The following is a 24,262-nucleotide window of genomic DNA, read 5'->3' on the forward strand; positions in this document are numbered from 1 at the left end:
TCTGACCAACAGGCCCAATCTGAAAGGGACAGAAATCAGTCCCCCAAATACCTTGCTTGGTGAGCACTTCCTTCCAGTAGGGGTCAAGTCAAATCAAGCCATTGTGTGATTGATCCCTAGTCAGCGTGGTGCTCTGCCCAGCTCTGGTGGTGGCTAAGCCACTACAGCCTCGGCTGACAGAGCTGGCTCTTCTAACGTGGCAGCAGAAGGTCACTGCTTTTAGAACTAGACATCCCAGGTTCCATCCCCCACTCACAACGACCCAATCAGGACACAGCATTAGAATTGCTGCAGCTACTGCAAATGAATGGAAACCATCTCATTGCAGGGACCATCTCTCTCTGTAAAGCGCCATGCACTCCTATGTCTAGCTATTACTTAGTCCTGCCATGAGTGCCAGGGACTGGACTAGGTGACCTTTCAGTCCTACACACTTCTATGATTTTATGTCACACTACAGCCAAGTGTTCATGGAATCTGTGTCATTTGGCCAGGTTGGTCTGCGTTCCCTCTCTTTGGTGGCTCTAAGAAATGTACATTACCAAGGAAACCTCTCAGATCTTACTTGAAGATCAATGGAAGTAACATCTGGTTGCCTGCTGGGGGGCTGATTCTGGCTCTTGAGTTTTTTTCTCCCTTATCTTTTTGTAGATCTTTCTTAGCGCAGGTGAGCAGTTTCACTTTTGCCAGCTGCAGTCCGGAACCTTTAGATAGCAGCATAAAAACAAAGTTTGATGTAATTTCGGGGATGACGAAAGTAAAGGTGCAAAGCAGTGAATGGGCTTGGGAATAGTTCCTTTAAAATTTAATAAAAACTCAGGGTATCTGCCTAGTAAGCAGTTAATTTCTATATACCAAGAGGGATGCTGTACTGGGTGAAACAATTCAGGTAATTTATACCATACCCATACGGCAGTGTTTCCCAAGGTATGGGGAACTCTCCCCTCACCCCCAAGGCACAAAAAGGACTACAGAGGGAGATGTAAATAGATGTTTCAGTCGGTCTCCTGAGTTTCAACTGCCAATTTAAAAAAGAGGGTAAGTCCCCAGCTGTTACGACTGTGAAGAAAATATGAAGCAAATATAACCAGTACAGAGGCATCTTGCCTGAATTTGCAGAGTACCTGAAACAATAGCTCTGAGTGTGAACTGCCCGAATCATTTCATGGTGCTAACTCAGATGCCAATGATAATACTGTAAATGTCACCATTGTTAACTATTATACTGATCATCAAAGCCTGAGAGAGGAGAGGAAGTTTCATATTATGATGATCTATGCCAGTGTTTCTCAAAGTGTGTTTGCGTGGGAGGGGTGGAAAGACTGGAAGGGAGGGGGCCAGAAGATTTATAAGCCTATAATGCACACCATGGTTGAAGGAAGGTGTGTTTGTTTTCCTCTTGCTGAAAAGCGGCTCAGCTGTCACAAGTTTGGAAACCATTAGTGTAAGGAGAGATTTCTAGGGGGAATACTGTATTGTCAACCCAAGCTTTCAAAAAAAAAAAAAAAATCACAAGTCAGGCCCTCCAAACCAAACCATGCTAGGTTTAAAAATGAGGTTTTAAAAAATAATCTGTGTTGGGGTCTTTTCATTCGCCTGCTGCATTTTGAATTTCTCAATATAGGATAGCTAGAAACTTACTTTAAAACAAACGAACAAATAAATAATTAGCTACAATTCTCACATCATAAAATGTCTCCAAGAGCCAGGGTCTTAAGAAAATCACCAAGAGACCACACGATAAAATGGTGAGTGTTGGTGATGCTGGGAATTCTAGTTTGCATGAATATTCCCCCTCCCCTCCGGTCACAAGGAGCAATATTAGGCTCTAGATTAAGTTTAGAGCTGTTATTCATGTAAAAGAAGCCTATGGCAATGGGTGGTATCAGGATTTGTGGCGGGTGTATGAAACAAGATGCACTAGAGAATCTACTAGAGCGGTTTCTTCAGCTTGGCAGGGTACATCATTGCATGGATGTCCTGTGTCCCACGCTCCTACTTCTGTCTGTGACTAAACATGTCTAAGTGTAGACATAGCCTCATTGTAAACTGCTACAGAAGCACAGCTACAGCGCTTCAGCTGTGCCCCTGTAGCCTTCAGTGTAGACATCACTGTGGCAAGTAGAGGAGTTCTCCCATTGCTGTAGTTAATTCACCCCCTAAAAAGCAGTAGCTAGGTCAACACAAGAATTCCCGTCAACCTACTGCTGTCTACACAAACTGTTAGGTTGGCTTAACTACATCACTCAAGGGTATGAATCGACCTAGCTTTTTAATGTAGACCTGGCCTTAGAAACTTTGGCTGATACAAGTCACATCAGCGTAAAGTCGCCAAAGTCAGTGCATCGCTCATGCGCATGCATACTTGGCTGCTTGCGTCAGCGCTTCATGTATTCACCAGGAGTGCTTGGTCAATGCAAAATGCTGTGCACTATGGGTAGGTATCCTAGTGTGCCACTCACCACCCTCTAGAGCAATGCCTTCTGGGCAATTTTTGCAGGGCATGGTGGGGCACATATGAATCACATGGGAGAGGGGCTGGGAGCAAGGGTCACGTTCTCATCATGCAACTTTCTCCATCCCATAATACCATACCTATCCCATAAATTTTGTGCCATTTAAAAAAAAATCCCACAAACTCACATGGCACTACTTGCTGTCCACTATCTTTGACAGAAGTACGGTGCCCACACAGCTCAGCACCATTCTCATGCATATGGCTAACGCAGGACAAATGATCCTTTCATATTTGCAGAGCCGCAGAAAGCAAACGGGGGAAATGACTGTTTCTTTGAGGTCAGCTTGCTAAGGGACATAACAAAAAACAATCCAAGGTTGTTGCTGGTGTTCACAAAGCAACTGCAGGCAACGGAGTCACACTTCTGGGTCTGAGAAATGAGCACTGACTGGTGGGATCACTTGGTAATGTGGGTTTGGGACGATGAGCAGTGGGTTCAGAACTTTCAGATGTGAAATGCCACATTACTGGAGCTGTATGCCCACCTCATGCCAGCCCTCCAGTGCAAGGACACCAGAATGAGAGCTTCATTGACAGTTGAGAAGCAAGGGGGTGATCGCGCCATGCAAGCTTGCAATGCAGGATTGCTGCCAGTCAGTGGGAAATCATTTTGAAGTTGAAAAATCCACAGTAGGGGCATTAATTGTAACGTGCTGTGCAGGACTGGAACTCTAGGCAATGTGCAGGACATAGTGGATGGGTTTGCAGCAATGGAGTTCCTGAACTGCAGTGGAACACATGCCTAGTTTGGCACAAGCCCATCCTGCCACAGAGTATATCAACAGAAAGGGATACTTTTCTATGGTTACACAAGCATTGGTGGATCATCGGGGACCCTTCACTGATGTCAATATGGTCTGATCAGGGAAGGGGCATAATGCTTGCATCTGTAAGAACTCAGGACTGTTCAGAAAACTGCAAGCAGGGACATTTTTTTCTAGATAGGAAGATTACCACTGGTGTTGTTGAAATGCAAACAGTAATCCTTGGGGATCCAACCTACCTCTTGTTCCCCTTGCTCATGAAGCTGTACACTGGCCAGAAAAGATTCTACTGTTTCATCAGGTGCAAAATGGCATTGGAATGTGCTTTTGGTAGACTGAAGGGACGCTGGCGATGTTTACTCGCTAATTAGATTTCAGTGACAAAAATATCCCAATAGTTCTAGCTACCTGTTGTGTCCTGCATAATATCTGTGAGCCAAAGTGGGGAAAATTTCCGCAAGGGTGGAGGAGGAGCGGATGTCTGCTGACTTTTAACAGCCAGACACAAAGGCCATTAGAAGATCTCCATGCAGGGCTATGCAGCTAGGGGAGGCCTTGAAAGAGCACTTAAATGGCCAGCCACAGTAATGTGCTGTGCTGTACAGTGTTCTACCTGGCCCTGAAGTTTTGGGGGTTGTTAGGATTTATGTGATGCTTGGTGTACATGTATGAATATCTCACTGTCTCTTAATGCACCTATGAATTACACAGTACTTGCTGTACATTTATAATTATTATACTGTGTTTTTCATTGAACCTACAAGTTCTGTGGTCCTGTTGCATTACAAGTAATGTGTGCTTTGAGTAGCGCTAAACATTCTGTGATGTCTGTTAAGATAAATTTATTTCCGAAAAAAAAATTATTGTATACCAAAACCAGTGCAAAATAATAGTGTGATTAAAAAAAGAATACAGTGCAAACATATACAATACATTAATGGAACAGAACTTAAACAGAACCATTGAAAATCTGTGTGTCCATTTCAATCTATTTCTGCCAAACATACACCAACCACGGTCAGTGTATGTGAAGTTGCAGTTGTGTCCTTACTGTCCCCTAGCATGGAGTGGCGGTGTAGGAATGTGTGCAGGTGTTCCGCACATGTGGAGGAGGGAATCCCTAAAGGCTGCAGTGGCAGCTGCTACAGATAAAACAGACAGATGTATCATTGTATTTATAGTCACAGCTGAAAACAAAAGAAGTTTCAGAACTCCTTTCCCACAGGAGTTTTACATAGGACATGCTTGACACCTCGGCTTTGGGGTGCTTTCCAGCTGCAGCCATGGGGAGTCTGGCCCAGCCGAGATGGGGGTGGGGGAATGAGGAGGGAATTGTTTTGTTGTGTAAAACAATGAAATTGAGGCCCGTGTCCGTTGATATGACAATGAATGCAGGCACCATTTTCCACAAGCAGTGGTGATTTTTAGCGGATATCTCACTCCTGAAGGCAACAAAGGCACAGAGAGCACAGCTGCTGCTGCTGTCCTGAAGCTGCCCAGGCCCATATGCTGCTTGCCTGTTTAGTGCAATGGTGCCGGCTGAACTCATAGCAGAGTGGCATGGGAAAGTGTCCTGCCATAGAGAAAGAAATAAGGCTGCAGTCCCTAGAAACCAGGGGAGAGGATTTCAGACTCTCTCTACAAAAAGGTTTAATCGAGATCTCTCATGGAAGATACAAGGGACATCCCTGTGTACATAAAGCACCTGCTCCATCTGCCCCCCCCCCCCCCCGCCTCCCTACAGGGGATTGAAAAACAGATAACTCTACCTCTGTTGCACAGCTACCTCTTCTCATATGAGTAAAACAATGAAAAGTTGATACCTGTGTCCTGCTAACTTGGGGATGGGCCAGGTGCCATCTTTACATTTAAACATTGTAAGGGAAAATGCATGCATACACTTACCCATGGTTCCTTCCCCTGGATTGGCCTCATCTGTGCTTGGCTGGTGAGACTAGCTAGACAGCAGTGGAGTCTCTAACAGGTCCTGGCACATAGCATAGCTGGATTTCCCCCTGCCCTGCATGTCCCTCCTCCTCTTCCTCTTTCTAGTCCCACCAGCCAAGCATGGACAAGGCCAATCCAGGGGAAGCAACCTTGGGTAAGTGCGTGCATGCATTTTCCCTTACAATGTTTAAATGTAAAGATAGCACCTGGTCCATCCCCAAGTTAGCAGGACACCGGTATCGATGTTTCATTGTTTTACTCAGTGTTCACAGCAGGTGTCTCTGTCTCAGGCTCCTCGGAAGCATCCATAGTGCCCTGTGGGGTGCTCATGGGGTCTCGAACAAGTATGGCATGCAGCTCGTAGTAGAAGCAGCAGGTCTGTGGCTCAGTACCATATCAACTGTTGGCCTCCCTGGCCTCGTGGTATGCCTGCTGCAGTTCCTTCACATTCACCTGGGACTGCTGCTGAACCCTGTCACACCCTTTGCCTGCATCCCCTGTGCAATCTGCTCATAGACGTCCACGTTTCTACAACTGGTCTGTAGCTGTGCCTATACAGTCTCATCTCCCCACAGGCCTAGGAGATACAATATCCCCGTCTACTCAGGGCAGGAGCGTGTCTAGTGTGCAGAGCCAGGATGGACAGTTACATGCAACAAGGTGTTCTCGCCAAGGTGGATGATCATGAAAAGGCATTTCAAACATATATGGGGATTTTAAAGGGGGATGGCTTCCAGTCTCTGTGACCCCCTAGGCAATAGAGTTCACAGAGGTGACCAGAGCAGTCACTGTCAGATGGGACAGCTGCTGGAGGACTGTCAGATTGACATAGGTCACACAGAGTCTAAACTTGCACTACCTTGACCACAGCATGGTAGCCATGGCTGAACGTTGTTTGGGGAGGTGTGTGTTATTGCATTGCTGTTACAGGGCACTCATGTCAGTGGGAGACAAATTTGAGCACAGACCCCTGCACAACTAGGTCAACACAAGGTGACTTATTTCGACCCAACTCTGTAGTGTAGACCAGGCCTTAGTCTATAACTAGCATGTTTGCCTCTGTATTTAATGAAGTGATGGGTAGAAAGATCCCAGCAATACCCCTTTCACACAGAGTTGAGTGGAATATCAGGATTATTGCCCTAGATACAGAACTACGAGTTTTCTGGAGTTTTAAAATTAAATGGATGTTGCTACGGGAAGAGTTGGTGCAGAGAGACTGACTCACAGGCTCTCTCTCACTTATTACAAACACAAATCTTGGATGCAGCTGTCCAATTTTCTCTAGGAAGGGATAGGCTTAAATCTTTACTGCAATTTGGTTCACATGATGCAGGGCCTTCTTCCACTTCGGCCTATAATTGATCAGAAATCAAACCTTAGTGCAGTCAAGAGACTAGTTTAGAAGCATTTAAGCCTTTTCCTTCTAAGAGATGAGAGAAAGTGAAAACGGGAGGGCTTGCCAGGTTATAGTCAGCACTACACTCTGCACACCTCTTGTTAGGTATTCATCTCCAGATGATTCCCCGAACAAGCATTAACTACTTGAGAGATCAACATACACCATTATGGTCATTTGTTACATGTCCAGTTAAATCAGATCCTTAAAGGTGAAGTTAAATGCTTTTTAACTGTAGGTAGGGTACTCCCCTATGTTTCAGGGAAAAAGGACAACGATGGGAAAAATCCAGGATGAAGCTTATTTTTGTGGGACATCACCCTACAGTGCTTTGTCCATGGTATAAAATACTTGTGTCACAGTGTATGATCCTTTGCACAATTGGTGCTAAAACACAAAACAGAGAGTGACCTACCTTAACTATAGAGGTTGGGTTGCATTACATCAGGCACCAAATAAGGGTCAATCCTTCAAGCATGGGGTGGAGATGTCATTTAGCAGCTGAGAGCACAACAAGCAACTAAACAATGAGTGGAGCTGCATTCCCTGCCTCTCCTTGCACCACTGTCCCTCTGCGTGTCAGTGGATGTCCCTAATGGTAACCAAACTTAGCTCCTGGGTCTTGGAAGGTATATAGAGGAGAAATAGACTGTAGGTGTATGTAAATATATTATATATAAAGCTTTCCATGACTTTTTTTAAAAGGCAATTTTTGCTCAGTCACGGACCTCAGTCTGTTGCTGCCTTCTTCTATACCAGTTGCCCCAGTTGCTCTGGTAGGTGCCTAGCGGTGTCCCAATATGTCCTGGGAAATCTCATATGACCCAGTTTGTGGTGGCAGTTTTGGCCCTGTTATTGCATGTGCATCTTGGATTCAGCAACCTGAAGTCATGACACACATTCAGTCTAATAATGGAGAGCCTCAGATGAGATGTCACATGTTGCCACAACATGGGGGAATCCATTTTTGTCCCATGGGTACTTGGGACCTCACATCCGAAACACTCCTCCTTTAGAGGTGGCCTATGCCTCCATGGAATGCCAGCAATGCATTCAGTTTGCCTTCCAAACTTGTCCATCTTTTCAAACTTCATTCCACCATCCTGCTCAATGGAGAGCTCAGTCTTCTTTCTCTGTTCATTTCTGCTTCCTGTTGTGAGACACCCAATTAAGTCCCAATGTTTCCTCACTTCAGAAAATTGATGATGATGATGCAGTAGTTATAAAATCTCAACCTTGTGATATATTTCATATCCAATATATGGCACCTATCTGCACAGTGGATAGTCACATCAAACCTCTCTTATATTTCAAGTATTATTTAAGATAAATATTAAGGGTCTCTCTTTCATTGTGCCCCCACTCTCACTACTGCCTTGTCTCCAATATTGTTCCCCTGTGCTCCTCTCAACTACCACAGCAACAAAAAGTTAAACGAACAACACCACCACCACCCCAAACTAACCCACTTTCTTGAAGTGAATTTGCTGAGTAACTGACTAACAAAAACTGGGTAACCAGGTAACAGGCAAGTTTCAGGTGGTTTCACTTTCTGGGCAAAATCCGTTTCTGCAGCCAAGGTTGTTTACGGAGTATGGTATCATTTACCAAAGAAATTAATTTAGACCCAGGAATGAGCAGAATATATCTTTGCAACAGCATCTCCCCTAATAGCACCATTAAGGGTCTGAACTAGAACAGAGCTGCTGCAATGTGTTCAAAACATTATCCACTTCCTGAAAATCACAAAGCCGATCGAAACACTTTCCAATCCTCATAACTCTTCACAGCTTTTTCTTTTTTTTTCTTTCCTTCTTTCACAAAACAATATGGGGAGCTGGAAAAAAAGAGTAGAAACTTACTCTGCTTATAAGGACACTTTGGATCATTACACGGCTGTCAGCTGAAAATCATAATGGTAAGTTAGAACACAAAGCACTGACCTAACTAATTAACCCTCACTACATCCTTTTTGGTAGGTAAGTATCCTCAGCACCATCATTTTACAGATGAGGAAATAGAAGCATAGAAAGGGTGAACTATTGGCCCAAAGCCAGCAGCAATTCAGTGGTAAAACTGGGATTAACCCAGGACGTGTTGGCTGCCAGTCTGGTGGTGAGACTTTTAGAGATCACCCTGCCCCGCAGAAAAAAAGAGCAATGGACGTGCTCAATGTGCAGAACCACATTGAAAATGCTTTTGGACACCAGATAAACCAGACAAAATGGAGAAGGGGGGGATGGATAGAGAGATACAAACAGAGTATTTTATTTCCAAGTCATAAGCTTGATTCCCAGATGGGTTGATTTGATAGCAACCAAAAACTATTACTAGCTAACAACTGTTTGGTGGCCTATATGAAACAAATTGGTGATCCTGGTTTTACATGGAATGGGGATTGAACTGTCCAGTCATTATTGCTGAGAAAATAATTCAGAGTGGTTTATATATAATATACTCAGTGAGTGCAGGCTTTTCCTGCTTGCAGAAAGTCAGGGCTTGAGTTGAGAGGGACACAGTGGGGTACAACATATCACCAACCTCTCCTAAGCGGAGATCCTATGCTCCAAAATCCCAGCCTTCATTTTTAGAAGAACTTAACCCTTACAGATGTGAAGAAAACTTTCAAAATTTGACCCAAGCATTGTTGATGCAATGATGCCAGCCTTATTTAGCAGAGAATTTGAAACAATCATCCTGAGAGGGATTAACTATACCTTTTCATCTCAATAGGACATTAACCCAGATGCCCAATGACCACAATTTCCATGTCAATTTCACTATTGATCAAAGCTAAGAAAGGAGAGAGAAGGGAGCCTATTATGCACATCTGCATAATTTATTGTGGGTGATGTCTCATTTTTGTACCAGAACAGGGTTACAATGGGAGATACCACTATTTATTTCTTTCCCCCACCCCCATCAAGAAGCCAAGTGAAACTAAACAGTGGGGCATCTGAGCTTCACTGAGCAGTAGATAACCAAGACCAGGACTGTTTCCAAATTCTGTCAAGAGGAATGTGTGTGCAGGATCGTGATTTCCTCTGTTTGACTTAATTAGAGCTGGTCTGAAAAACTTTGACTGAACCATTTTCCATTGGAAAATGCAGTTTCATCAAACTGCTTCACAAAATCATGTCAATTTCACTGAAGTTATGGTTCAGAGAAAAAAAGGGAAGAAGTTCTGACAATGTGGAAATATCCAATTTTTCTTTTTTATTTTTTTAATAAAATAAAGTTAAAACCAACATGCAATTTCAACCAAAACAAATTTCCACCAGAATTTTCTTTTGAAATTTCTGGGTTTCATTTCTAATCAGAACAAAAAGAAATTTCAAAATCTCAAAATCCTCATGAAATTGAATTTCCCTTCTCCACACAGCTCTACAATTTACCCAATGATATTGTGGGTGAGTTTGTTTACTCTGTGGATTCATCATAAACAGTTTGTTGCAAGTAGTTGATGCTTGACTTTTGGAACTCAAGCCATCTTTGATAGCTGTAATTGGTCACATAAATTACATGGCATTGTTTCTGTTTTCTGAGTGGATGAATGTCACTCTTATAATTGGGGAAGGGGTTGAAGAAGCTGTGCTAAGTAGAGGTGAACAATAAACAAGACTGAAGAAATAAAGACAATTTTAAACCTCGCCTTTTATATGCTGCAGAGGCCTTGTCTGAGTCACAGTTTTTAGAAAACCAGGCTACTATAAGTTTACTGGCTAGATGAAGAGTTTAATGCTCTCTTGTCACATTCACACCGAATAACTGTGTGCACACATGGTCCTAGGTTCCAAAAAGAACAACAGACCCTTTTCAAGCCCCTTTGACTATCTCTGTTCCAGGGCTCAATGATTTAGAGTACCTTGAGTTCCTGCTGTGTTAAATGTCCCATCTCCCTTCATGCAGTAGTGTCCCATATTTCTTAATACAGCATACTAGATGCTTGTAACTGGGTCACCGACAATTACGTGCCATGTTCTAACTGACCTATAATTTTAAAATTTGACGTTTCTGTCTGAAGTCAAATAGCCCTCAGCCTAATATATTTTCTTTGTAAATTGTTAATTTCTTTTGACAGGCGCTTGTGCTGAGTGCAAGGCTTTCATTTTGGAGCAATTAAGATAATCTGAAGACATCAGTTGTACTTATGAGCTTTTGCCCCAGATAATTATTGAAGATGTGGGTGCACTGGAAGACACTAATTTTGATAGCTATGTTCACTCAAAGAGTGGACAGCTGTCAAATATATTATGTCTGTACTAGTCATCAGCACACAATGAAGTAGTCACAGCATAGGATGAAGAAATGCGTCTCAGACACATTTAGGCCCCAGGCACACACAAGGTTAGTCATCACAACAGGCATCAGAATAGGTTAGTCATCACAACCTGCCACTTCCACTACCCAGGAAAACTCTGGTGTCAAGACCACGAAAAGGAAGTTGACAAAAAAGGCACTGGAATGGGTTACCTAGGGAGATGGTGGAATCTCCATCCTTAGAGGTTTTTAAGGCCCGGCTTGACAAAGCCCTGGCTGGGATGTTTTAGTTGCAGTTGGCCCTGCTTTGAGCAGGGGATTGGACTAGATTACCCCCTGAAGTCTCTTCCAACCCCAATCATCTATGATTCTATGAAATTGGAAAGGGTTCAGAAAAGAGCTGCAAGACAGATTCAGTGAATGGAAAGACTGCCTTACATGAGAGGTTTATGCAGCTCAATGTATTTATCTTATCAAATATAAGGTTAAAAGCCGGCCTGGTCACACTCTGCAACTACATAATATGGGGAGAACATTTCTGGTTGTAGAGGGCTCTTGAATCTAGAAGATTAAAGGGATAACAACATCCAGTGGCAGGAAGCTGAAGCTAGACAAGTGCTAGGGTGACCAGATATCGTGATTTTATAGGGACAGTCCCGATATTTGGGGCTTAGTGTGATATAGGTGCCGTCCCGATTTTTCACACTTGCTGTCTGGTCACCCTAAAAAGTGTGGATTGGAAATGAAGTACCTATTTTTAACAATGAGATTAATTAGCCATTGGAATAACTCACCAAAGGATGTTGGGGGTTCTCCAACACTTGAAGTCAGGACTGGAAATATTAGTTCTGCTCTAGCTAAGCTAGAAGCTATGGGCTTGATGCAAGAATGTCTGGGTGAAATGCTATGTCCTGGGTTATGCAAGAGGTCAGACTAGATGACCACAATGGTCCCTTCGGGCCTTCAAATCTATGAGTCTACTTGTGAGCTACAAATTCACTTTCATCAAGCGTTCATGTAAGCAAACTATAATCTTTCTAATGGGTCTGAACACAAAAGGGAATAGAGCCAAAATGAGTTCCTTTCTAAAGATGGCCAAACACTTGTAGATTTTTTGCAGTATTTCTCAAGTTCTAGTAATCACGGATGTTACAGTTTCCTCTCCAACCTACAGAGCTGGTCCATCCAGTGCATTGAAATATGGCTGGGTGTGAAAAGCTTGTATTGCCACAGGTCTGGCTGAAGCTATTCAGTGGCTAGAGAAGGCTTCAGGGTCCAGAGCTGCCAGTCCTCCAAGCAGTGGCCATTGTCTGGAGTTCGCTGCTCAGTTTCCCTGCTCTGGATCCTTTGGTTTGACCTTGTGACCTGCATCCCCATCCCTGTTTTCACTTTTTTGTCCCCCTGTGATCTGTTGATTTCACTGAGCGGGCAGGCCTTGTGTTGCTTTTATGGATTCTGCCCATGTAACATAATTGGGATTGGTGCCAGTTACCGCAAGGCAAAGTTGTCTTTAAATGTTTTTCTTTAATGGTAGGCAAATGTAAATTAAGGCCTGCATTCCTCTGAGGTAGTTTTATTATAAATGTGATACTAGAGGGAGCTGCATTCTAAGGAAACAGTCACCTTTTTTTAAAATGTAGAGAAATTTAGACTTCAGTCAGTGACAATAAAATATTCAAAGTATGGCCCAGCCCTCCCACTTAGTTCCAGTTTTTGAACTAAATAGGGTGCTGTGCTTCTTTCAATGACCCCCCCCCCTTCCCCAGCACTCCTGTTGGCTTTCTGCTCAGCTAGGTAACATTTTGAGGGGGAGGGGGAAATGCAATTTTTCATCCAAAAAATGTAAATTAAACATTTTCATTCCACTCATATATGCAACCTATCATATGCAGCCAGGAGTTCACGTTGATGTATCTCACCTCCTCCTTCACACAACCTTCCTATTATTTGTAACTCCCACTCATTACACCTTGGCTTAAACTGAACTGGGCAAGGACCTTATCTTACTATGTTTATATAACATTTAGAACCCCATGTGACCTCCACTGTGACTGGGGTCTTCCCGCACTGCCATAATACAAAGTTTAAAAAATGTTTGGATTGTGATTACATGGTATCTGCATAGGGGATAACCAAGTTATTTGTGCCCTCTGTAATAAAGTCATTCGGACTATTCCTTTTCATTCCCAGCAATCGCTTTTGGTCGGAAGCCTTTCTGTCCTGTTAAGCCGATTAAAGAAACGCTTCCCTTCTGCTTTGATTTTTCCACAATTCCTCTGTGTTTATGCCCTTTTCCTTTGGCTGCCCTCACTCTCACTTCTCCATACTACCCCCTTCACCCTCATTTGGCCTCTATTATTTGTATGATGGTAGCATCTAGGAGCCATCACATCAGTCATCAATGTCCTTTTTTCCATTTGGATTTTCTTATTCTGAAGATGGTACATTGCCACTGATGTATATTATAGAAGCCAGCTGAAAACCTGCAAAGAGAAACCACCCAAATAAAACAGAGATGAAAGGTAATGGCCAGCATGTTTGATTTACTGGAAAGGAAACCTGCAGTAATTTTTCTCACCTTTCTTCACAACTCACAAGCTCCCATCTCCTTGTTGAATTTTTAAAGCAATAAGAGATGGTGAGAGACAACAGAGCTCTTTCAACTTTGTTGGTCAGAGTAACGTACAAATAAAGAAAACATGGCCTCCTGCATAATTGATGAGATTTTAATGGACAATTAATAATTAATGCTTCAACACACAACTTTTCATTGAGTCAGCATGAGAGAGAGACAGAGTCAGGGGGTTAGCGGCTCAATAATGCAAGTGGACATGTTCTTCAGCATGAAGATTAGCTCTTTTCCATGTGTTTAAGTTTCCAGAGGTTGGGCATGAACCAGCTGTGGTGAAGAACACAGCCTTCCAGTTTTACTATCAAGCTTAGGGGCAGACAGACTTAACAGGTCCAGCAAAATTGCCAGGTCCCTCAATGCAGTCATGTGTTTCTCGTTGGACACACACGGATGTGTAAACTTACAAGAACAGTGTTGTCAGGGCTTTGTGCATTCTACATTTCTATAGACACAGAATTTCCCTTGGAATCTATCTATTGTTTGGTGAATCATGCTCCAGAATCTAAGTGCGTACATATAATTTCGAGCACTTTAATGCTTATAAAAAAATATTTAAAACCACCAAATCAAGTGTAAACCAGAGCGGTGTAGTGTTGCCTCTTCAGTCATCCTGAAACAAGAACTCAGATGTGTGAACTGCCCGGTTCATGTCAGTTGATTGCTAATTCTGAAACCTAAAGACGACCATTTCATTGCCACCATTGTTAACTATTTCACTGCTGAACATTTAAGTAGAAACATCCAAGAAATGTATTTATCCCGCAGTAATGAACTGTGGCTCACATCTCCTTTGGTGCCAAAAGGCCCAATTTCCCCCTACTCAGCTGCAAAATCTCTAACATTCCTCCCAATAGTGCATAACTGCCTAATAGAAGCTAGCAAAACAAAAATTTGCAGCGTAGTGAGTGGTGGGATAGCAAAAAAACTGAATTTTATGTTAAAATAAGTATCACAGGCTATTGTATTGAGTGTATTTTTCATTCTCATATTTAATTCATTAAATCCATTATTTTTTAATATAAGTTAACCTCATATAGAATTTCTTATCTACTGCATAAGAGCATTGCATGCACTCCAGGTAACCTTGCCACAGCATTTAGCTCCAGTTTGTCACTGTGTGCACAAGGCTGGAGATTATACAGTGATTTATGTATGTAATACAGACATTAAAATCTGGACATTTGACTATACTATTTAGCAGTTATTTCTATTAAAAAAAAGCACTATTCTTCTATTTCCTTTGATTTGTCTCTTTCCTTCCTTTACTGAGTTGAACCTTTCCCTCCAATGTATAGCTGCTACATCTGTTCCTTCATCATTTTCATTGTCTTTTCTCCCCTCATTTTATTGTTTTATGTTCAATACAGATTATACTTTTCAGTTATTTTTCCTAAAGGACATCATCGTTCTCTCTTCTTCAAGACACTTTCTAATTCAGCCTCTCCTCTTTGTTTCTTCCCCCATTTCCATATTTTCCTCACTCTCGTTTCTTCCCTCTCTGCTTTTCCCCCTTTTTTCCTCCTCCTGTGCTCTTTTAGTCTCACTAATCCCGTTAAGCATCTACCTATGCATTTATAAGGCACCCGTCACCCTAGCATGTAGGTGCTAACTATGCTATTGTTAGTATTATTTGTATGTCCAGGATAGATAACTGTAACATACCCATCCATAATATTAGTGCCTGGAGCATTAGGCACAGGTAGATGCCATCATCCATCCTTGAATACAGGTGTGATTGTCGCAGTAGAAAATATGAAGTGAAGAGCTGTGCAGAATCCCTCTGGACGGAAAAGTACAGAGGCCTCAGGTGTAGTAAACATAAGAGGGATTTTTAATTTAGGATGCCTGGGGCACACACCCTGTAAGTTCCCTAGCTCACAGACTGAAGACCACCTCTTATGCAGGACAGTGTCACCACACAGGACCCACCTAAATCCTGGCCTGGATTCAGGTCTCATGGAATGGATTCTCCACTGTGATCAAGCTAAGGTACGGCCGAGAACTGCCCACATACAGTAGAAAACTAGACAAGTACCGAATGTGTCAATTATAATAGAAATTCTCATGTTCTCATGGTGTGGACCACATCTTGTTAGAGAGACTGTCTCCTGTACCATCTTCCTCCTGCTCATTTGTGACTCAGCGGTTTCCCTCCTCCCTTCCCATTTCTAAACACAGACCACCGGTCCCCCCCAGTTAAAGTCGTATAACATGCCTGTGGTGACTCCTCGTACTGGTCATTATTGTTCTCATTGAGCTAGTACCTTGTGACCAGACAGAGTTTCAGAGAAATTACCAGACTGCATCAGAGCCACAGTCCATCTTGTCCAGCACCCTTAGCCCAACAGAGGATAGCACCGGATGTTTCAGAGGAAGCTGCAAGAACCCTACAGCAGGCAGATGAGTGGGGAATCTGCCCTCCATGAAGGACTCACCCTGATCCCTGATGGTTAGAAATTGGTTTAAGCCCTGAAGTATGAGGCTTAGTATCCCTGTCCCTTCTTTTAAAAAAAATCATTAACTGTTATAACTCTGGATGCATTCGGAAGCTCTTTGAAATGGCTGATTCTGCACTACAGATAGACCCACTGCAAGGAGCATGCTGGATTAATGCACATTCAGCTCTGTGCAATTCCCATTTCTCCGTACACCCATTAGGGTTGCCTGTTAGTAAGGCGACATGCATTCGAGAACCACACAGATTTGCTGCTACCATTCCCTTGTAGATGAGAAACTGCAATTTCTTCTTCTTCACTCAGGGCCCTGGCAAGGACTCAGCTGCAGGCCTGGAGGTGAATATGGAAAGTAAGAAGGGAGCTAATTAGCAATCTTTTGACAGAACACTAGAGGGAGAAACAGAAGGACTGGGAGCTGTTATGTATTTGTTGCTTGCGCGTTGCTTCTCTGACTTAAAAAGTGGTTCTGAGGAGAAAGCTGCTGGATGCACAAGGCCCCCTGCCCCCTCCTCCCTGGGATAGGTCCCCAGGAGCTAGGAAGAACTAAATATTGAGCCAAATGATGCATTCTGGTGGGGCAGGAGTGGGGTGGGGGAGAACCAGTTTTTAAAATACAGAGAGGACAGCAAATCCACAAGCATAAACTTTTCAGTTTGCTCTCAGGGTTCAGATCCCTGCACTGCTAGGAAATAGCTGTGAGCTGGAAATACATTCTGGATAATTACATGCAAATAAGCACAGCGTGTATCCTCCTTATCTTACAGTATTCCTATAGCTAGCACTGCCACAGCTTCCAAACCTCCCCTAGGGTAATCTGGGCCTGGTGAGCTACCATGGTCATTTGCTTCACCCCATTAGGGCTCACGATCTGTATGATGGAGGTACCCAGTGCATCAAGGAGAGTACAGTCACAGCCAGGGAGTGAAGGTGAAGGGAACAGTTTTAGCTTCCAACATGTGATGTAGGTGGCAATAGAATTGTGAGATACTGCAATTTTGTTTTCTATGCACTGTAACTTCAAAGGCAAGGAAGCTGTCTTCTTGGGACAGGGACTGTGCTGTCAGGAAATTCAAGAGAGGAAATCTTGCAGAACAATGCTCTGCTTTCCCTCTTCTTGTGGGGGGAGAAATAGATATACAGAGTGCTCTCCCAACTCTGGGTCTCAAATCTACTACCCTCTCTTCATTCCAATCCCTCCCTAAGACTCATTTCTTTAACAACACCTACAAGAAAAGAAAACCACCACCCTATAAACTGAGCCATCTAAACCGAGTAAATGCATAATCTTATGGCTGTAAATTATATCATTCAGCTCCTTATTGTTTGTTTCCCCTCATCTGCCACATCTAAAATTAGACTACAAACGGTGTGTAATGACAGGTTTACTTGCAGTATATTATTCTATACGTGCTATATAGAATTCCAGGCACACTTTAGTTTCAACAAGAGAGGTCGGAACTCAAGCCTGTTTTTGACTATAGCTTATTAAAGAAAATCACTACAAAAGCCTGACATTTAAGGTGAACTGTGATTCTAGATTTCATGACTGCAAGGATCTCCTCTTTCTTTTTGCCCTGTAAATCACCTAGCTCACTTCTGGCTGCAGTAAACTAAAGGAAACTTCATACTTGTTTTGTCATCTTTATTTTTTTCCTTTAATAAAAAAGGAACATTACCTAGAGAGACAGTTCACATTGGCTCTAAGGAAGCATAAGACAAATTCTAGGGAGTTATTTGATAGTTTGTTTCACAGGTTAGAATGGGGGATGTTTTTCACTTCTTTTATGAGCCTCCGCTTTTACTGAGAATTATCATAATTTAAAGCCTCACTGGCTGTAAGATATAGACTGAAAGGGACCTCCAAGATCATGGAGTATCACAGGAAAACCCATCATAAAACTCCATTCATAAATGGATCAAGTTTCATCATAAAACCAATTAGGATGCTTGCCCTCACTACTCCTGGAGAAAAGTCTAGCTCTATAGCGGTTTGTATCATGATATTTTTCAGCTATCAGATAACTGATGGAACAGGCCACCTAAGCCAAAACCTACAAAGCAGGAAGCTTCTCTTCTAATGATTTGTTCTGGGGATAGGGAGAACCTATTTTTTCCTCCTTTCCACTACTAGCCAGCCCCTCACCTCTAACAGCCACCCCCCTGAATCTTCCTCCCTACTGACTCCCAGAAAGCTGCTTTTAAAATGTGCCCTGCTTTTGCTGATTGGCCCTTCAAGTCACAGCCCTGTTTTATTATCTGACCCTTTACCCTTTACACCTGCAGAAGAGCTGAGCAGGGAGTTAACTTTCAATAGCATCTCCTCTCCCCACTTTTCAAATCTCATGAGGGCTGCTCAGACAGACTGAGTACAAGCATGGTACACTGAAGTTTAGCCTTGGGCAGCAGATTGTCTTGAGCAGCCTCTATACTCAGGACTTCACAAAGACACAAGCCTGGGTGTACAGGTGGAAGTGATCTCTCTTCAGCTATCCATTGACTGCTGAGCTATCTGCTACCATTCAAGAAAGGCAGCCTAGGAGGCATATTGATGAACTAATTGCTTTGTTTACTTACATTGCCTCTGGCTGCTCATCAATAGGGTTTCCTGAAAGATGAGTCCATAGAAGGTCTTAGGCATTAGGAATACAATTTTTAAAGTGCCTAAGTTAAGACCAGATTTTCAAAGGTATTTTGGTGCTGAAAGATGCAGATAGCAGCCCAGTGGGATTTTCAAAAGTGCTTAACCTAGTTCGGTGCCTGACTTCTATTGAAATCAATGAGAATTAGGCACCTATCCTGCTTAGGTGCATTTGAAAATGTTACCTGATGGATTCCTGCTGCGTCAGCCATTTTCCTCCCCCCTCCTGTCCGCCCTCCCCCCCAATGGCTTTGTCTCAGCTGCTAGTTTGACCTTTCTGCACACACCAAGATCCCTCTACAGCATATAGCAACTTGAGGGCACATGCCAATCACCTTTCAAAATCCCAGAGCTGAGTGTGCAGCCAGAATCTTTGTGCATTTAGACCATGGCTGTGAACAATTCTGGCTTGATTTTCAGTCTGTCTAAGCATGTACATAAATGTAAGAAAATAGACATCACATAAGGCATGTACAACAGCATATGCCTGCAAGCTCCATTCTGTGCATCTGCAAGATTTTTTGAAAATATGGACCTAATCTACTCTCTACTGTCTATTCTTGGCTAGTCTTTATATTGTGATAGTGCCCAGAATGTATCAGGCACTTTCCAGACAATGGAAGATATACTCCCCGCCCTGATCTCTTTCCTTTTTGCAATTTCCTCAGCTCAGACAATGAAAATGGGCTGGTTGGTTTCACTTTAATTTATAAATCCCTGTGGATCAGTCCTATAGACTGCAATAGAAAATGAAAACCTCTCTAAAGGTTTAGGAAGCATCCTACAGAATATAACAGAGAATAAGATCCCTGCTAAAGAATGCTATAGGTTTTAGAGTGTAGGATACTTCAAACGCCTACTTGTTTCAGGTTCCATGGTTTTGTTTTGGCATTCATGTCTTTCAGTGGCTGTGCAAATATCACTTCAGTCTAATCAGCAGTTCCAACAGTCTCATTTCCCAGAGGTGGATAAAATGTCCCTGCCTCTGGATTCAGACTCTGTGCCATGGGTGGTATCTGGTGATAAAGAAATATATCATATTCTATTAAATTATATGAGCCAGATCCTGTGCTTAACACAGCTAAGGAGAGACTGCAAAGGGGAGTTTAAGCCAACTTTGTGCCTGCCTGATCCTTAGAGTAGCTAGCCGCTGGGATGGTCCCTGCTAAAAAACCAAAACCACAAAAACTGACTATTTTTTGATTTTCAAAATGTCAACAAAATTTTGTCACCCCAAAATTGATGTTACTTGAAACAAATCCAGTCAGCTGTAATCAGTTATTTGCAAAGGGCTAAATAATTTTACAGCATATAGGACACCGAATGCAAGTATAACAGATTATTTATTAATTATTATTATCTCTATTGTAGTAGCACCTAGCAGCCCCAGCATGGGCCAAGTCCCTCTGTGCCAGGTGCTGTACAAACATGTAAAGAGACTTTCCCTACCCAACAGAGCTTAGAATGTAAGGCCTAGATCCTGCAAACACTTATGCACACGCTTACCTTTGCTACCGTATATAGTCTCAATAATTTCAATGGGACTATTCACAATAGCAAAGTTAAGCAGGTGCATAAGAGACAACTGGTGGGTACAGACATCTAGACAGGAGCACAGGGTAACAATGAGACAATAACAACTCTCTGATGAATGCTAAGAGTGACTGGAGAGAAAAAATGGCCAGAAAAGACAGAAAGGAGAATGCCAAGGATTTTCTGGGCTTGCCCATGATGGACTTCACATCTGCCCTGCACCAGCAAGATGTGAAATATATTTCCATTTCCCCAAAATATGAAATTAAGGGCTCAGTGAAAAGGTCATGCAACCCAGTGGAGTATTTTTGGGGTCATCTATTATTAGCTATTTATGTATCCGTGGAGTTTTCTAGCCTTTATTGTCTCAGTACCTCCAAGGTATTTAAAACAGAAATAACAATATCTTTCTAACTTATGTTTTATAGCTTGTTTTGTGCGTGTGAAGGGTTCACCGAGAGAAAGCTAGGGCGAAGCGATCCATAGTGCATTTAGTTCTGGTCATGGTAAGGTAAGCAATCATCCATTGCTTTCAACTAGCAAGGGGGTTCTTGGGAAGGAAGGAAGGTACACTTATTACCTCACTCCTAAAAGGGGAGTTCCTTAGATTTGTCCTTTGCCAACGCAATGAAACTTTTGGGGGAACACCGTGGGAATGGAGCTATTGAAATGAATTCTACGCTTTCTATCGAGTCCCTTTGCTGCTGAGAATGCGCTCAGATTTAATCAGATTCCCCTACACTGGACAAGTTCTCATATCCTCTCCATTTTGGACGAAGGGAAAACTGCCAGCAGAAGCCGCCACACTCCACAAACTCTTGAAGATTCAGTGCAGCAGGGCCTAGCAGCAGCAGCGGCCACGGCTTCTTGCTAATTAATGGGTTGAATTTTCAAGCAACCCTAAGCTCTCCGTGGGCTGGCCATCTCCATTAATCAGCTCAGCCCCGCATGGGTCTCTTTTAATGCTGCTGCGAGTGCCACACTGAATTAATCATAAAATCTCAAATTAGATGGCAAAAATGCTTTTCAGTTTGAAAATCCTTATTATCCAGGTGCTAATGAAAGTGAAAGTGCTGGCTTTCTTATGGGGTTGTATTGTTGTTGTTGTTTCATGACCATTTTGGAGAAGATCCAATGAGTGGGGTTTGTTTGTTCAGAATCTAATTACAATACATAACATGCAGCCACAGTGTCTTGCATTTGTCCTGTTGTTTTGTTGTTGTTGTTTTAAATGAAGGAAACAATTAAAGAGAGACCACCCCCATTTCGACTTCTGGTTGGAACTGTGAAAAATCCGATGGTTTTTCTTCTCAGGGGATTGTAGAAACATTTCCTATCTGTGTCGATTTATCTTTCTTTCTGCAGCCCTTCCCTTCCTTCCCCAAAAATGGTTGTTTTATTTAACTTCTGAAACTCAAAGCAAAACTCATGTGAAAGTATCACGTTGCATTTTGTTTCAGTCCTGTATAACATGGGTTTTTTCTGTCCTTTTTCACGAGGAACAAAATAGTTGGCCCAGATTCACTTGAGACTGCGCCTGGGTTTGATTAGAATTGCAAATGGTGCGTGAGTATGAGCAATCCATTGTGTCAGGCAGACAGGGCTTGATCCTGTGCCCATTGAAGTCAATGATAAAATTCCCATTGGCTTCAGTGATGTAGAAGGGGGCACAATTCTGCCTGCCAGTGTTCAGGCTAGCCACAGGAGAAACGTTACATAAAAGGAACATACACCAGAAAAGGGGATGCTGCAGCAAATTTGACCCTAAAATGATCCATTTTGTATAAAAATGGAAGACCAGATCAGGAGCCACCCTTTGCCAATCAGACCCCAGATGCATACATTTTTTAGAGAATTTAACTATATGGAAATTCTGAAGGGGAAAGGAGGGAGACAAAGAAATGTTATTAATAGCCAGCTTGTAGGGGTGCTAAGAGAGGGCTGTCAAAACCAGTCACTACCTTTCCTATGGAGAGACTACTTCATTCCAGTAATATCTGAAGAGCTATGGTTGCTAAGAAAAAATTTCCATTTAAAATCAAATAATTCATTCTTATGATAACATTTGTATCCATCCAGTTAACTACCCAAAGATGTCTAGTTTTCCTTATTGGACGAATCTGGACAACTGATTAATTAGGATTAAATATAGGGTGCTAGCCACTTTCCAAACACTCAAGAAGGGATGTTTTCTCTGAGCTGACAATTGAAGGAAACTGCAAAACAGACTGTGGTTAGGGCAAGGGGACCATCACTAGGCGACGTACGCAAATCAACTTGATTCACTGTAAGCAGCATGGCAAATGGATCTTGAAGAGGGACTTCAGTGAGGATGGGGTTGGGGCCTTGCAGATGAGCTCAGAGAAGTTATACCATGAATAGAGGATGCATCATTTGAAAACTCATCTTATGTTGGTGTCATGTACCTTTCATTTTTCAGATCAACTGATGTCCAGCTGGCATGACTGACAGGTCCTGTGGATTGCTTATGGAGAAGGAAGTGCGTTTGCCCTGCATAACACACATGGAGCATGAATGTTCTTAGTAAAGCCAGAGACAGCATAAGGAAGTGGAGTTTTCTGTTGACTCCTTCATTCCCCTTCTGTCTTTTGTCAGAAACAGAATTTATTTTCCTTACCATTACTCTTAGTCAAGAATAACAAAGTCCAACCAAAAACACACTGTATAATTCTGGACACTGAAATACAGAACTATGGCTTGATGTCCAGGAAAATCACAACTGGTATACGACTAAAAGATTACAATCCATTATGTGGCGGGCTCTCAGATACAATACAGGCTAGATTTGCAGCTAGTGTATATAGATAAAGCAACCTTGAGTGTGATTCTCATTTACAATGCCCTGGAAGTGTAAAGTTACACCACGTTGGCCTTAGTAGAGAATCAGCCCCCCTCCCTGACCTGGTCCTATCTTTATATTAGTGGGCATTTGCCACTGGACAGTTAAGTTTGTTATTTTTCCATACCAATTGCCATTATAATCCTGTTGTCAGTAATTCATAACTTCATAAAGCATTCAACTTTCAGACTAAATTTCCCATGCTTGGTCTCTGTCCAAAGATGAATATCTGTATCTATAATCAATTTATGTATGTTTGTATTACAGAACTGTAAAATCTGCAGTTCATTTAATCAACATTAACTGCATCTTTGGCTTCTTTAATTAAATGTGTTGCTGTGTAGTATGTGGGCATTAAAATATTGTGCTATATTTCATCATGATGTAGTGCCCACCCATCACCTTCATCCAGTGTGTCTAGGGCAGGTATTTTGCTATTCATATCATGGCCAGTCATCTACGGGGCAATACTAAAGAATGGTTTGTTTATTCTGGATGGTAATCCAGTGCTAGAAATGCAGAGTTGTTACCCCCAGAAGTACTGTCTTCTAGACACTTTCCTTGTGGCTATGAAGTATTCCAGGAACACAAGGGAAATCCAGTGACCCTGTTGGTAACCTGCATCATGGTAATCTGGGATAATTGATAGGATACCAGTGACTTAATAGGTCCCTAGTATTGACTTGGTGCAACTCCACTGATTCTGGAGGGTCCCCAGCCACTCTGGAGGACAAGAACTCAGTGAGGACCCCAGAGACACATGGTTGACATACGGATTCCCTGGACGAGGGCCAGCACCATGGAAGTCAATGGGAGCTTTTCCACTGACTTCAATGGGTATAGGATCAGCCTTCTGTGTGATCTCTGTACTTCTCCTGACCCTCTGATAGTCCAGTTCCTCCTCCCCACAGGCCCCCTGCCAAAGCCTCAATCCTTTTTGACTCTGCCACCTTTAAGATCCAACTCTCCCAGCAGTGGCAGAGACTGCAGTAGGGAGTGGATTGAAAAATCAAAGCAGCATTTTACGGCACGTACAGTAAGGAGAGTGGTGTGCATCGAATCTGTAATAACTATACTGAAGATTTAGACATTTGCTGTAGTCGACTGGGTTCTCCTCATAGTTATTATCCACTTAAGGCTACAGCGCCCTTCAGTGATGAGGTCATCCCTTTTCCTTGAAGATAAATTCCAGCATCCTCCACGCAGTTACTGCAGGTCAGGTTTGGTATGTAACCAGTGAAGCTGCCATGGGGGT

The sequence above is a fragment of the Chrysemys picta genome, chromosome 1 (genome assembly GCF_011386835.1).
Source record: "Chrysemys picta bellii isolate R12L10 chromosome 1, ASM1138683v2, whole genome shotgun sequence".
NCBI classification, from domain to species: domain Eukaryota; kingdom Metazoa; phylum Chordata; order Testudines; family Emydidae; genus Chrysemys; species Chrysemys picta.